The sequence below is a fragment of the Salmo salar genome, chromosome 14 (genome assembly GCF_965601325.2).
Source record: "Salmo salar chromosome 14, fSalSal1, whole genome shotgun sequence".
Lineage (NCBI taxonomy): Eukaryota > Metazoa > Chordata > Actinopteri > Salmoniformes > Salmonidae > Salmo > Salmo salar.
Window position 1 is genome coordinate 94520001 of NC_138304.1, and position 13138 is coordinate 94533138.

Below are 13138 nucleotides of genomic sequence, written 5' to 3' on the forward strand. Positions count from 1 at the left end.
AGCCATGGTTTACTCCTGCTCTGGGAGCCAGTCACGACCCGGTCAGCGGAGGTTCAGGTGTCACTGGGATATGGCTGAGTGACGAGGCCGAGACCTCTTCTCCTCTATCTTACGTGGAATCTTCACCCCCCTCCAGCCTCCACAAACTAAACATTACCACAGCGTTTCACTCAGCAGGCTAGCAGACTGTAGTAGCACTCTGGGATTTTATGTCTTCGGTCTACACTCACACACTGTGTGCCTGCTTCACACAACACTTATACAAACACCGGAATACATACCTCAACACACACACCACACACACACACACACACACACACACACACACACACACACACACACACACACACACACACACACACACACACACACACACACACACACACACACACACACACACACACACACACACGTGTATGGGTGGTGTGTGAAAGGGGTTTGTGTTAGACTGTGTCATGAGGATCTTACTGCTGATAGGTTGACAGTGTTGACCAGGCCAGAAAGCTAGAGTGTATGGAGGCTAAATATGGTCAATGATGTCATAATACTTTGTGAGTATGGTTGACTATGTCATGATGCTCCATATTGATAGAGCAACTATAGAATTATAAAGCTATATCATAATAAGATTTAAACCCTCTAAGCTACGGGGGGATCTCTTCCTACAATCTTGCACCGATTTTCTTCACTTTCGGCTCAAAGGAAGCGTGTTGACCTCTTACATCCAGCTGACCAGTTAACATTCAGTTGGGTTTGTATTTTTGTTTATTTTCACAGATTTTGTGTTTTGGAATATCCAGTATCCCTAGTATACTATGCTGTCACAATATAAATTATATAAGCATTTGTTGGGCAATTTACAACCAGTAGTCTGGGCCCGTCCGTTCTCACGTAACAGTAGGCCTATCAAACCAGACCAACGACAACAGTAGGCCTATCAAACCAGACCAACGACAACAGTAGGCCTATCAAACCAGACCAATGACAACAGGAGGCCTATCAAACCAGACCAACGACAACAGTAGGCCTATCAAACCAGACCGACGACAGTAGGCCTATCAAACCAGACCAACGACAGTAGGCCTATCAAACCAGACCAACGACAGTAGGCCTATCAAACCAGACCGACAACAACAGTAGGCCTATCAAACCAGACAAACGACAGTAGGCCTATCAAACCAGACCGACAACAACAGTAGGCCTATCAAACCAGACCAACGACAACAGTAGGCCTATCAAACCAGACTAACGACAACAGTAGGCCTATCAAACCAGACAAACGACAGTAGGCCTATCAAACCAGACCGACAACAACAGTAGGCCTATCAAACCAGACCGACAACAGTAGGCCTATCAAACCAGACCAACGACAGTAGGCCTATCAAACCAGACCGACAACAACAGTAGGCCTATCAAACCAGCCCATCGACAACAGTAGGCCTATCAAACCAGACCAACAACAGTAGGCCTATCAAACCAGACCAACGACAGTAGGCCTATCAAACCAGACCATCGACAACAGTAGGCCTATCAAACCAGACCATCGACAACAGTAGGCCTATCAAACCAGACCAACAACAGTAGGCCTATCAAACCAGACCAACGACAACAGTAGGCCTATCAAACTAGACTGACAACAGTAGTCCTATCAAACCAGACCGACAACAGTAGTCCTATCAAACCAGACCGACAACAGTAGGCCTATCAAACCAGACCGACAACAGTAGGCCTATCAAACCAGACTGACAACAGTTTATCTATCAAACCAGACCGACAACAACAGTAGGCCTATCAAACCAGACCGACAACAACAGTAGGCCTATCAAACCAGACCGACAACAGTAGGCTATCAAACCAGACTGACAACAGTAGGCCTATCAAACCAGACCGACAACAGTAGTCCTATCGAACCAGACTGACAACAGTTTATCTATCAAACCAGACCGACAACAACAGCAGGCCTATCAAACCAGACTGACAACAGTAGGCCTATCAAACCAGACTGACAACAGAAGGCCTATCAAACCAGACCAACAACAGTAGACCCAATCAAACCAGACCAACAACCGTAGGCCAATCAAACCAGACTGACAACCGTAGGCCAATCAAACCAGACTGACAACCGTAGGCCTATCAAACCAGACTGACAACCGTAGGCCTATCAAACCAGACCGACAACCGTAGGCCAATCAAACCAGACTGACAACCGTAGGCCTATCAAACCAGACTGACAACCGTAGGCCTATCAAACCAGACTGACAACCGTAGGCCTATCAAACCAGACCGACAACCGTAGGCCAATCAAACCAGACTGACAACCGTAGGCCTATCAAACCAGACCGACAACAGTAGGCCTATCAAACCAGACTGACAACCGTAGGCCTATCAAACCAGACTGACAACAACAGTAGGCCTATAAAACCAGACTGACAACCGTAGGCCTATCAAACCAGACCGACAACTTCCTAGCCTATTCTAAATTGGTCACAGATCATGACAATTAGCCAAAATAATTTGGCTATATTTAGTCTGCATGAAATTGTGCTTTGCTGGGGGGTGTGGGGGGGGGGGGGGGGGTTATTGAGTGAATGATTCTGTAATGGTTGCAGTCCACAAATTGGAATAGCATTGAATCGAATGTATCAGCTCCATTAATTTACCACCCATACGATGGGGTGCTGCTAGTGGAATTTCATATGATCTCTTTGAAAGAAACCCCTTGACCATTGCTGATCATGTCATAATTCTAGTGTTCACAGGTTACCATGGTTAGTGATGTCATAATCACTTGTCAATGTGGTGGACTCTGTCTTAATGCTCCATTTCAATAGATCAGCCATTGACCGTTGCTGACCAGGTCATAAAGCCAAAGTGTCGATAGGTTAACCAATGTTGACCACATGTCAGAATGTTTTGACCGGGGTTGATCGTGTCAGGACTTGCATTTAGGTTGACCGTTCCTGATTATGTCATAACTGTGTCATAATGCTCTGTGTCTATAGCTTGACCATGTCTTACCGTGTCATAATGCTCTGTGTCTATAGCTTGACCATGTCTTACCGTGTCATAATGCTCTGTGTCTATAGCTTGACCTTGTCTTACCGTGTCATAATGCTCTGTGTCTATAGCTTGACCATGTCTTACCGTGTCATAATGCTCTGTGTCTATAGCTTGACCATGTCTTACCGTGTCATAATGCTCTGTGTCTATAGCTTGACCATGTCTTACCGTGTCATAATGCTCTGTGTCTATAGCTTGACCATGTCTTACCGTGTCATAATGCTCTGTGTCTATAGCTTGACCATGTCTTACCGTGTCATAATGTACTAAGATCATAGGTTAACTATGATGGTATTCAGATGGGACACTCAGTTTAGAAACTTGTTCTAGTACATAGCAGCCAAAGTTTTGGGCTGAGTCTCAAATGGCACCCTATTGCTATATAGTGCACTACGTTTGATAGGGGTCTGGTCGAAAGTCGTGCCCTAAGTAGGGAATAGGGTGCCATTTGGGATATATCCTTATTTTCACCACCTTGTTGTCTGGTTGGATTGCCTGGGGAAACTGTGAAGACACACTTACAGCTACAGACACAGGTGTAGGTAAAGAGAGAGAGAGAGAGAGAGAGAGAGAGAGAGAGAGAGGGCGAGACAAACACACACACAGCAGGGAAGTGGGGACATCTAGTGAAGTAGGAGTGCTTAAGGCATTTCATATCAACCCCACAAAAAGTCTGCAAAAACCAACCCACTACTACGAACAGTTACTGTTCCAGAATGCACCTTCTCTGGAAGACATACAGGAAGTTCTTACAGTGAGATGCCACCACTGTTCAGCTTAATAACGACAGAATATGTTGATCTCATTGCATAAACCAATGATTGTTCCCAAGGCACGTCAGTCCCGTAAAGGTTAAAGGGAAGATATTCTAATCAGAGCCTCTTTATACAATAGCAGCTCAATAAGGTCAACTGGTGTCACAACATTCACAACAGGGAGGGTGTGTTTGTGTGTGTGTGGTGTGTGTGTGTGTGTGGGGGGGCTCTCTTGTCTACCTTCATTCTCTCCCTTTCTGTATCTCTCTCTTTCTCTGTCATCTCATTTTGTCTCATTTTTGTGCTAGTGTAACACACATATTCTGAAACATATACACATGCTCTCTCTCTCTCTCTCTCTCTCTCTCGCTCTCTCTCTCTCGCTCTCTCTCTCGCTCTCTCTCTCTCTCTCTCTCTCTCTCCCTCTCTCTCTCTCTCTCTCTCTCTCTCTCTCTCTCTCTCTCTCTCTCTCTCTCACACACACACACACACACATACACAAACACACACACCGCGACACAGTGGCATGTGACGTGGTGATCCTTGGGCCGATCGGCTGTATTGATTATTGGGCCTGAGGAGGCTTGTGGAGCGGCAGCAGTAATTAGGCCTTTTTGGTGTGGATTAGCTGAGAGAAAAGGTCACCCACTCAACATTACTGGCAGGACAGGGAGGAGGGGGGAGGAAGGGGAGGAGGGGAGGAGGGGGGAGGAGGAGAGGTGGCTGGACCCTAAATGGGATGACCATGATAGGCAGGGTCCATATACAGCCACTTGTTTTGTAACACAATGACTCACACTTGTTAATTCATACACTCATATAAACGATACATTCACATTTAGTTGTTCAATTTTTTGTCGATTGCTAACACGGCCTGTACACCCCTTCTTTTTAAGCTGTAGAGCTCCACCATACTGTGTCTTATGTGAATTTCTCTCTCTCTTCCTCTCTCTCTCGTTCTGCAGGATGAGATGGGTTCACAACCTGTAGTCCAGGGCTTCAGAGTGTTTCTGAGAAGGTCATGACCCCCAGAGTGTAACCTGGACAAACATCTCTGACGGAGTCTTCTGGCTGCAGAGGGAAATGGAATGTTCCTTTTTGTTTTAGTTTTTTTATGTCCTGATATGTTTTCTCAGAGTAGAACCTAACTAACCCTAACTAACCCTAACCCTAACTCAATGTTAGGGTTAGGGTTACTTGTCATTTAGAGGATTATATAAATGGAATTTACCCTATAAGCTGTTACAAATATACTGCCTGGTTCATTTTGGTGTACTGCAATATGTACAACAATGTAATGAAAGATCTCCATACATTAATGAGGAACTGTAGGGGAATCTGTTATAACAATTTTGCTGTTTAATCATTTTTCATTCTCCCTCCTAAATCATGGCTATAAATAGACTCAAATAAAGGATTACTGACTTAAATACAAACTACTGAACAAAAATATAAATGCAACATGCATTCATTTCTAAGATTTTACTGAGTTACAGTTCAGATAAGGAAATCAGTTAATTGAAATAAACAAATTAGGCACTAATCTATAGATTTCAGTAGTAGTACTGGCAGTAGGAATGCAGATATGCATCTGTTGGTCACAGATACCTTAAAGAAAAGGTAGGGGCATGGATCAGAAAACCAGTCAGTATCTGGTGTGACCACCATTTGCCTCATGCAGCACAACACATCTCCTTCACATAGAGTTGATCAAGCTGTTGATTGTGGCCTGCGGAATGTTGTCCCACTCCTCTTCAATGCGAAGTTTCTGGATATTGGCGGGAACTGGAACACGTTGTTGTACACGTCAATCCAGAGCATCCCAAACATGTTCAATGGGTGACATGTATGGTGAGTATGCAGGCCATGGAAGAACTGGGACATTTTCAGCTTCCAGGAATTGTGTACAGATCTTTGCGACATGGGGCCGTGCATTATCATGCTGAAACATGAGGTGATGGCGCCGGATGAATGACATGACAATGGGTCTCTGGATCTCGTCACGGTATCTCTGTGCATTCAAATTGCTATCTATAAAATTCAATTGTGTTTGTTGTCCATAGCTTATGCCTACCCGTATCATAACCCCACCGCCACCACGCGGCACTCTGTTCACAATGTTGACATCAGCAAACCGCTCACCCACACGACGTCATACACATGGTCTACGATTGTGAGGCCGGTTCGACGTGCTGCCAAATTCTCTACAACGATGTTGGTGGCAGGTTATGGTATAAAAATTAACATTATATTCCCAGGAAACATTTCTGGTGGACATTCCTGCAATCAGCATGCCAATTGCAAAACTTGAGACATCTGTGGCATTGTGTTGTGTGACAAAACGGCAAATGTTAGAGTGGACTTTTCTTGTCCCCAGCACAAGGTGCACATGTGTAATGATCTTGCTGTTAATCAGCTTCTTGATATGCCACACCTGTCAGGTGGATGGATTATCTTGGCAAAGGAGAAATGCTCATTAACATATTTGTAATCAAATTTGTGCTAAAAATTTGAGAGAAATAAGCTTTTTGTGCATATGGAACATTTCTGGGATGTTTTATTTCAGCTCATGAAACATATGACCAACACTTTACATGTTGATTTTATATTTTTGTTCAGTGTAGATAGTGTATTACTTGGCAGTACTTGCCTAACCACCATACGATCATTCTATTGGGCATGAGTCAGGGAGAGGGGGCTCAGTGCTTGTGCAAAGCTGCAGCGCTCCTAGTGGAAAGATCATGCAATCGTCTCAGAACTTATCCTGGCAATACTACCAGATGGGGAGAGACTTGTGGGTTTACATAATGAGTGTGTATGGGTGTGAGCTGGCACTTTCTGTGTGTGTGTGTGTGTGTGTGTGTGTAGATGCATGTTCTTCCACCGTACGTGTATAGTTTTTATGCAGTTGTGTTTGACCTCTCCAAGTGTATATATTTTCACTCCAAGTTTATATGCTGTCTCTCCAAGTGTATATTGTCTCTCCGATTGTAAAGAAATGACATGGCTGGACTGAGGAGGGCCCACGTATTGCCGGTTCCTGCTCCACCGCTTGTTTTGGCTAGTTTTGTGTTCATTATTACTTTGTTTTGGCTAGTTTTGTGTTCATTATTACTTTGTTTTGGCTAGTTTTGTGTTAATTATTACTTTGTTTTGGCTAGTTTTGTGTTAATTATTACTTTGTTTGCTCATAATGTTCATGCAATAATTTCCTACGACTGACAAACACTTCTGGATCATGAAGTGGAAGCTACACATGTATATCTCAGCCTCCCAGATCTGAAATACTACATTCCCTCCAGCGGGCTGACCTGTTGCTGCTGACGAAGATGACAGAAGGCAACAAAGAAGAGGAAGGAAAGGGGGAGTCCAAGCTGAAAAGACAGGCTACACGGCCTCCTCTTCCTAGTGTCCTGATGGCTAATGTCCAATCGCTGGAAAATACACTTTGAGAACTCAGAGCAAGGCTTCAATCAAAGAGGGGGATCAGGGAATTCTGTGTCTTTATTTTTACTGAGACATGGCTTACGGACAATACACTTGACTCTGATATTCAACCAGACGGCTTCTGGTAAGAGTCGGGGGGATGGGTATGTTTCCTCATGAACAACTCCTGTTGTACCAAAGTTAAAAACATCCACCTAGGACTGAGCCATCAACATTGAGGAATATACATTGTCAGTCACATGCTTCATTAGGAAATGTGTTGATGACGTTGTACCCACAATAACAATCTGGACACCCCAACCAAAAACCCTGGATGAACAAAAAAACGCTATCATGCTGCGAGCCCGTACTGCAGTATTCAATGTCAGCAGAACAAACCCTGATGACTCAGTGGCGTTCGACGTGTACAAGGTAAGCAGGTACGAGCTCCACAAATCTATCTGGGCCTCAAAAAGACAATGCAGACTCAAATTTGAATTGATGTTTGACAACTCAGATTCGCGTCGCATGTGGTAAGGACTACAGACTAGCACAGACTACAAAGGAAAATCCACCTGTGCGGTGCCCACCGAAGCCTCCCTCCCAGACGAGCTTAACACAGTCTATGCTTGCTTCGAGGCAGACAATACCGAGACATCCAGGAAGACTCTAGCTTCTCCGGACAACCAGGTGCTTTCGATCTTCGAGGCTGACGTGGCGAAAACTCTCAAAGGAGTGAATACTCACAAAGACGCCGGCCCAGATGGCATCCCTGGCTGCGTCCTCAGAGTGTGTGCTGACCAGCTGGCGGGCATATTCTCTGACATCTTCATCCTGTTCCTGTCCCAGGCTGTAGTCCCCACATGCTTTAAGGAGACTACCGTTGTCCCAGTGCCCAATAAAAAGAACGTGACATGCCCAAATGACTATCGCCACATCACGCTCTCCTCAGTCATCATGAAGTGCTTTGAGAGGCTGGTCATGGCTCATATCAAGGCCAACTCCAATTTGCCTACCGCTCCAACAGATCCATGGAAGATGCCATTTCCATTGCTATTCATATGGACATAACACATCTGGAAACACCTATGTGAGAATGCTGTTAATTGACTACAGTTCAGCATTCAACACTATTGTTCCCTCCAAACTTGACACCAAGCTCAGAGCCCTGGGTTTAGACACCACACTCTGCAACTGGATCTTGGACTTCCTGACGGGCAGACCACCACAGGCTGTGAGGATTGGCAACAACACCTCCTCCACACTGACTCTTAACACAGGGCCCCCACAGGGGTGTCCTCAGTCCTCTGCTGTACTTCCTGTTCACCCATGACAGTGTGGCTTTGCACGACACCAACTCCATCTTTAAGTTTTCTGACGACACCACGGTTGTAGGCCTGATAACCAACAACAACGATCAGCCTATAGGGAGAAGGTAAGTGAACTGGCATTGTGGTGTCATGACATCAACCTCTCCCTCAACATCAGCAAAACAAAGGAGTTGATTGTTGACTTCAGGAAGCAGAGGAGGGAACATTCCCCAATCCACCTCGATGGTACTGTAGTAGAGAGAGTCATTTGTTTTAAGTTCCTCTGCATCCACATCACTGATGACTTGTCATGGACCAACAACACCACCACTGTTGTCAAGAGGGAGCAACAGCATCTCCACTTCCTAACACTGCTGAAGAAGTTCAGAATGCTGCCCCGGTTCCTCTCCAAATACAACCGCTGCATCATCGAGAGTATCCAAACCAGTTGCATCACAGCCTGGTACGGGAATTGCTTCGTCCACGACTGCAGCTGGTGGTGACGACGGCCCAGTTCATCACTGGGCCATTGCTTCCACCCATCCTGGACATTTACTGGAAACGGTGCTTGAGGTAGGCACGCAGCATCATCAAGGACCCCCACACACCCCAGCCACGAACTGTTCTCTCCCTTATCGTCGGGCAGACGGTATCAGAGCATGAGCTCTGATACCAACAGTCTCAGAGAACACTTGAACTGGACTGACCACTTGCACTGATTCTCTGCACCTTAGCACACATCACAACTGCTGCTACCAGCATCCTGTTACACTGCTCAACTCAAACACGTTCCCCCATCCCTCCTTCCCCAATACCCTTGTAAATATTATACTATAGATTGTGCCTTCCTGTATTATACTTATGGTAAAATGTAGATTATATTCTACTGCCATTTACTTTATGTTTGTATTCTTATCTTTGACTATTTCTTATTGTTGTTGCATTGTCGAGAAGGAACCTGCAAGTATGCATTTTTTTGGACTATGTATACCATGCATATATCCCATATATTCGACTAATAAAATGTGAAACTGTCTCTCCAAGTGTGTACAGTATATTGTCTGTAAAGGTCAGTGAAGATGCCAAGGAACACAGACATGAAGAAGTGTATTGGTCTGCTGTCTGTCTTTCTGTGGATGAAAGGTGACAGAGCAAGAAACCATACAGGTAAAGGCCAAACAAACAGAGGATCAGTTCCAACAGCCAAAACCAGCCACAACCAGCCACAACCAGCCACAACCAGCCACAACCAGCCACAACATCCACAACCAGCCACAACCAAACACAACCACCCACTACCAGCCACAACCAACCACAACCATCCACAACCAGCCACAACCATCCACAACCAGCCACAACCAGCCACAATCATCCACAACCAAACACAACCAGCCACAACCAGCCACAACCAGCCACAACCATCCACAACCAGCCACAACCATCCACAACCAGCCACAACCATCCACAACCATCCACAACCATCCACAACCAGCCACAACCAGCCACAACCATCCACAACCAGCCACAACCATCCACAACCATCTTTAACCAGCCACAACCATCCACAACCAGCCACAACCAGCCACAACCAGCCACAACCATCCACAACCAGCCACAACCATCCACAACCATCCACAACCAGCCACAACCATCCACAACCAGCCACAATCATCCACAACCAAACACATCCATCCACAACCAGCCACAACCAGCCACAACCCAGCCACAACCAGCCACAACCATACACAACCAGCCACAACCAGCCACAACCATCCACAACCAGCCACAACCAGCCACAACCAGCCACAACCATCCACAACCAGCCACAACATCCACAACCAGCCACAACCAGCCACAACCAGCCACAACCATCCACAACCAGCCACAACCATCCACAACCAGCCACAACCATCCACAACCAGCCACAACCAGCCACAACCAGCCACAACCATCCACAACCAGTCACAACCATCCACAACCAGCCACAACCATCCACAACCATCCACAACTATCCACAACCAGCCACAACCATCCACAACCATCCACAACCATCCACAACCAGTCACAATCATCCACAACCATCCACAACCAGCCACAACCATCCACAACCAGTCACAACCATCCACAACCAGCCACAACCATCCACAACCAGCCACAACCAGCCACAACCAGCCACAACCAGCCAAAACCAGCCACAACCAGCCACAACCAGCCACAACCAGCCACAACCATCCACAACCAGTCGCAACCAGTCGCAACCATTCACAACCAGCCACAACCATCCACAACGAGCCACAACCATCCACAACCATCCACAACCAGCCACAACCAGCCACAACCATCCACAACCAGTCACAACCAGCCACAACCAGCCACAACCAGCCACAACCATCCACAACCAGTCACAACCATCCACAACCAGCCACAACCATCCACAACCATCCACAACTATCCACAACCAGCCACAACCATCCACAACCATCCACAACCATCCACAACCAGTCACAATCATCCACAACCATCCACAACCAGCCACAACCATCCACAACCAGTCACAACCATCCACAACCAGCCACAACCATCCACAACCAGCCACAACCAGCCACAACCAGCCACAACCAGCCAAAACCAGCCACAACCAGCCACAACCAGCCACAACCAGCCACAACCATCCACAACCAGTCGCAACCAGTCGCAACCATTCACAACCAGCCACAACCATCCACAACGAGCCACAACCATCCACAACCATCCACAACCAGCCACAACCAGCCACAACCATCCACAACCAGTCACAACCAGCCACAACCAGCCACAACCAGCCACAACCATCCACAACCAGTCACAACCAGCCACAACCATCCACAACCAGCCGCAACCAGTCGCAACCATTCACAACCAGCCACAACCATCCACAACGAGCCACAACCATCCACAACCATCCACAACCAGCCACAACCAGCCACAACCAGCCACAACCATCCACAACCAGCCACAACCATCCACAACCAGCCACAACCAGCCACAACCATCCACAACCAGTCACAACCAGCCACAACCATCCACAACCAGCCACAACCATCCACAACCAGCCACAACCATCCACAACCAGCCACAACCATCCACAACCATCCACAACCATCCAAAACCATCCACAACCATCCACAACCAGTCACAACCAGCCACAACCAGCCACAACCATCCACAACCATCCACAACCAGTCACAACCAGCCACAACCATCCACAACCAGCCACAACCATCCACAACCAGCCACAACCAGCCACAACCAGTCACAACCAGCCACAACCATCCACAACCAGCCACAACCATCCACAACCAGCCACAACCATCCACAACCAGTCACAACCAGCCACAACCATCCACAACCAGTCACAATCAGCCACAACCAGCCAAAACCCAGAGAATAATTATGTTATAGACATTGATCTGAGGTCAGTTAGCTTTTTTGTTGGTAATGGTTATGATTAAGATTAAGTTAATGAAAGCTAATCTCAGATCTGTGCCTAAAGAATACTTCTACTTGGAGGCCAACACTTTCCTTGAGCAACTCTCCTCCCCTTCCCCTTTCACACAAAATATACATGAAAATATGACTCCTGTTATTGTTAAATACGTACATTTATAGCAGGATAGAGAAAGTCACCTTGAAGCCACCTACAAGAGTTTAAAAGGCTGTGTTGCCCTTGGAAAATGGAAGTATGTACATTTATATCATTTCATATGTAACCTATACTTATTTGTGGAATGTTTGAAAATTGTTTTGATTTGTTACATTATATATTGGTACTGTAGATTCAGTTGTCATAGTAGTAGGTTGGTGGGATTTTTCTTGGATTTTGTTGCTTGGATAGTTGTGTTATGATTTTGTTGCCATGGTATTAATGCGTGGCTGAATTGACGTGACCTCGCCAGGGTAGACCCAGAATAAACCAAGGATAGACCCTTTGAGAGGAGTCTATCTGGACTCTGCAGGGATCCTGCCTTCCAGAGTTCACCAGGGGGTCAAAAGTGTCACCACATACATCACAGCTGTAGCAGAACGGCACGCACGGTTGCCATGGCAATCGGCCATTTTTGCTGCGACAGAAGAGAAACAGACACAAGGATTTTGTGTGTGTGTGTGTGTGTGTGTTTCCCTCTCACCAAGGCGCCTGTGTGTGTCTTCCTTGTTTGATTCCTGTAGGCTATCTGTGTTCTCAGCTGCTCTCCACTGAACCAGGAAAAGGGGAGCTAATATGAGGATGGTGTACGATTAGACCCGTTTTGGACCCTGGAAACATTTTGTTTTAACATTACTGCTAGATAAAGGTCGCTCTCCTCCTCTGTTGTCTTATACACCATAACTGTAGTGATTAAATATCCATGGTGAGAATCCATCATCACCCCGGCAACAAATAAAACAAATAAAAAAGTACCCTTCCTAAATGTTCCAACATCCCAATGGAAAACTGCCTGTTTCCCTGGTAACCAAACTCGCTCGCTTTGTCATGGAATGAAGGCGGTGGAGGCTGGGGGGCACGACATCACACTGACCTCTGCCTGACCTCTAGGTGTGGGCGCTGAT

The 13138-nt window shown here is 46.3% G+C and overlaps 1 long non-coding RNA gene across 2 annotated transcripts in view; it reads left to right on the plus strand.

Moving 5' to 3' along the window:
* Positions 1-9587, plus strand: part of LOC106570517 (uncharacterized) — a 39001-nt gene extending 29414 nt beyond the window's left edge. For both annotated transcript variants that reach the window (XR_001320688.3, XR_001320689.3), the window contains exon 3: positions 4781-9587. This is a non-coding gene — a long non-coding RNA (uncharacterized LOC106570517). The remainder of the gene's footprint in view (positions 1-4780) is intronic.
* The last annotated feature ends 3551 nt before the right edge of the window (positions 9588-13138 follow it).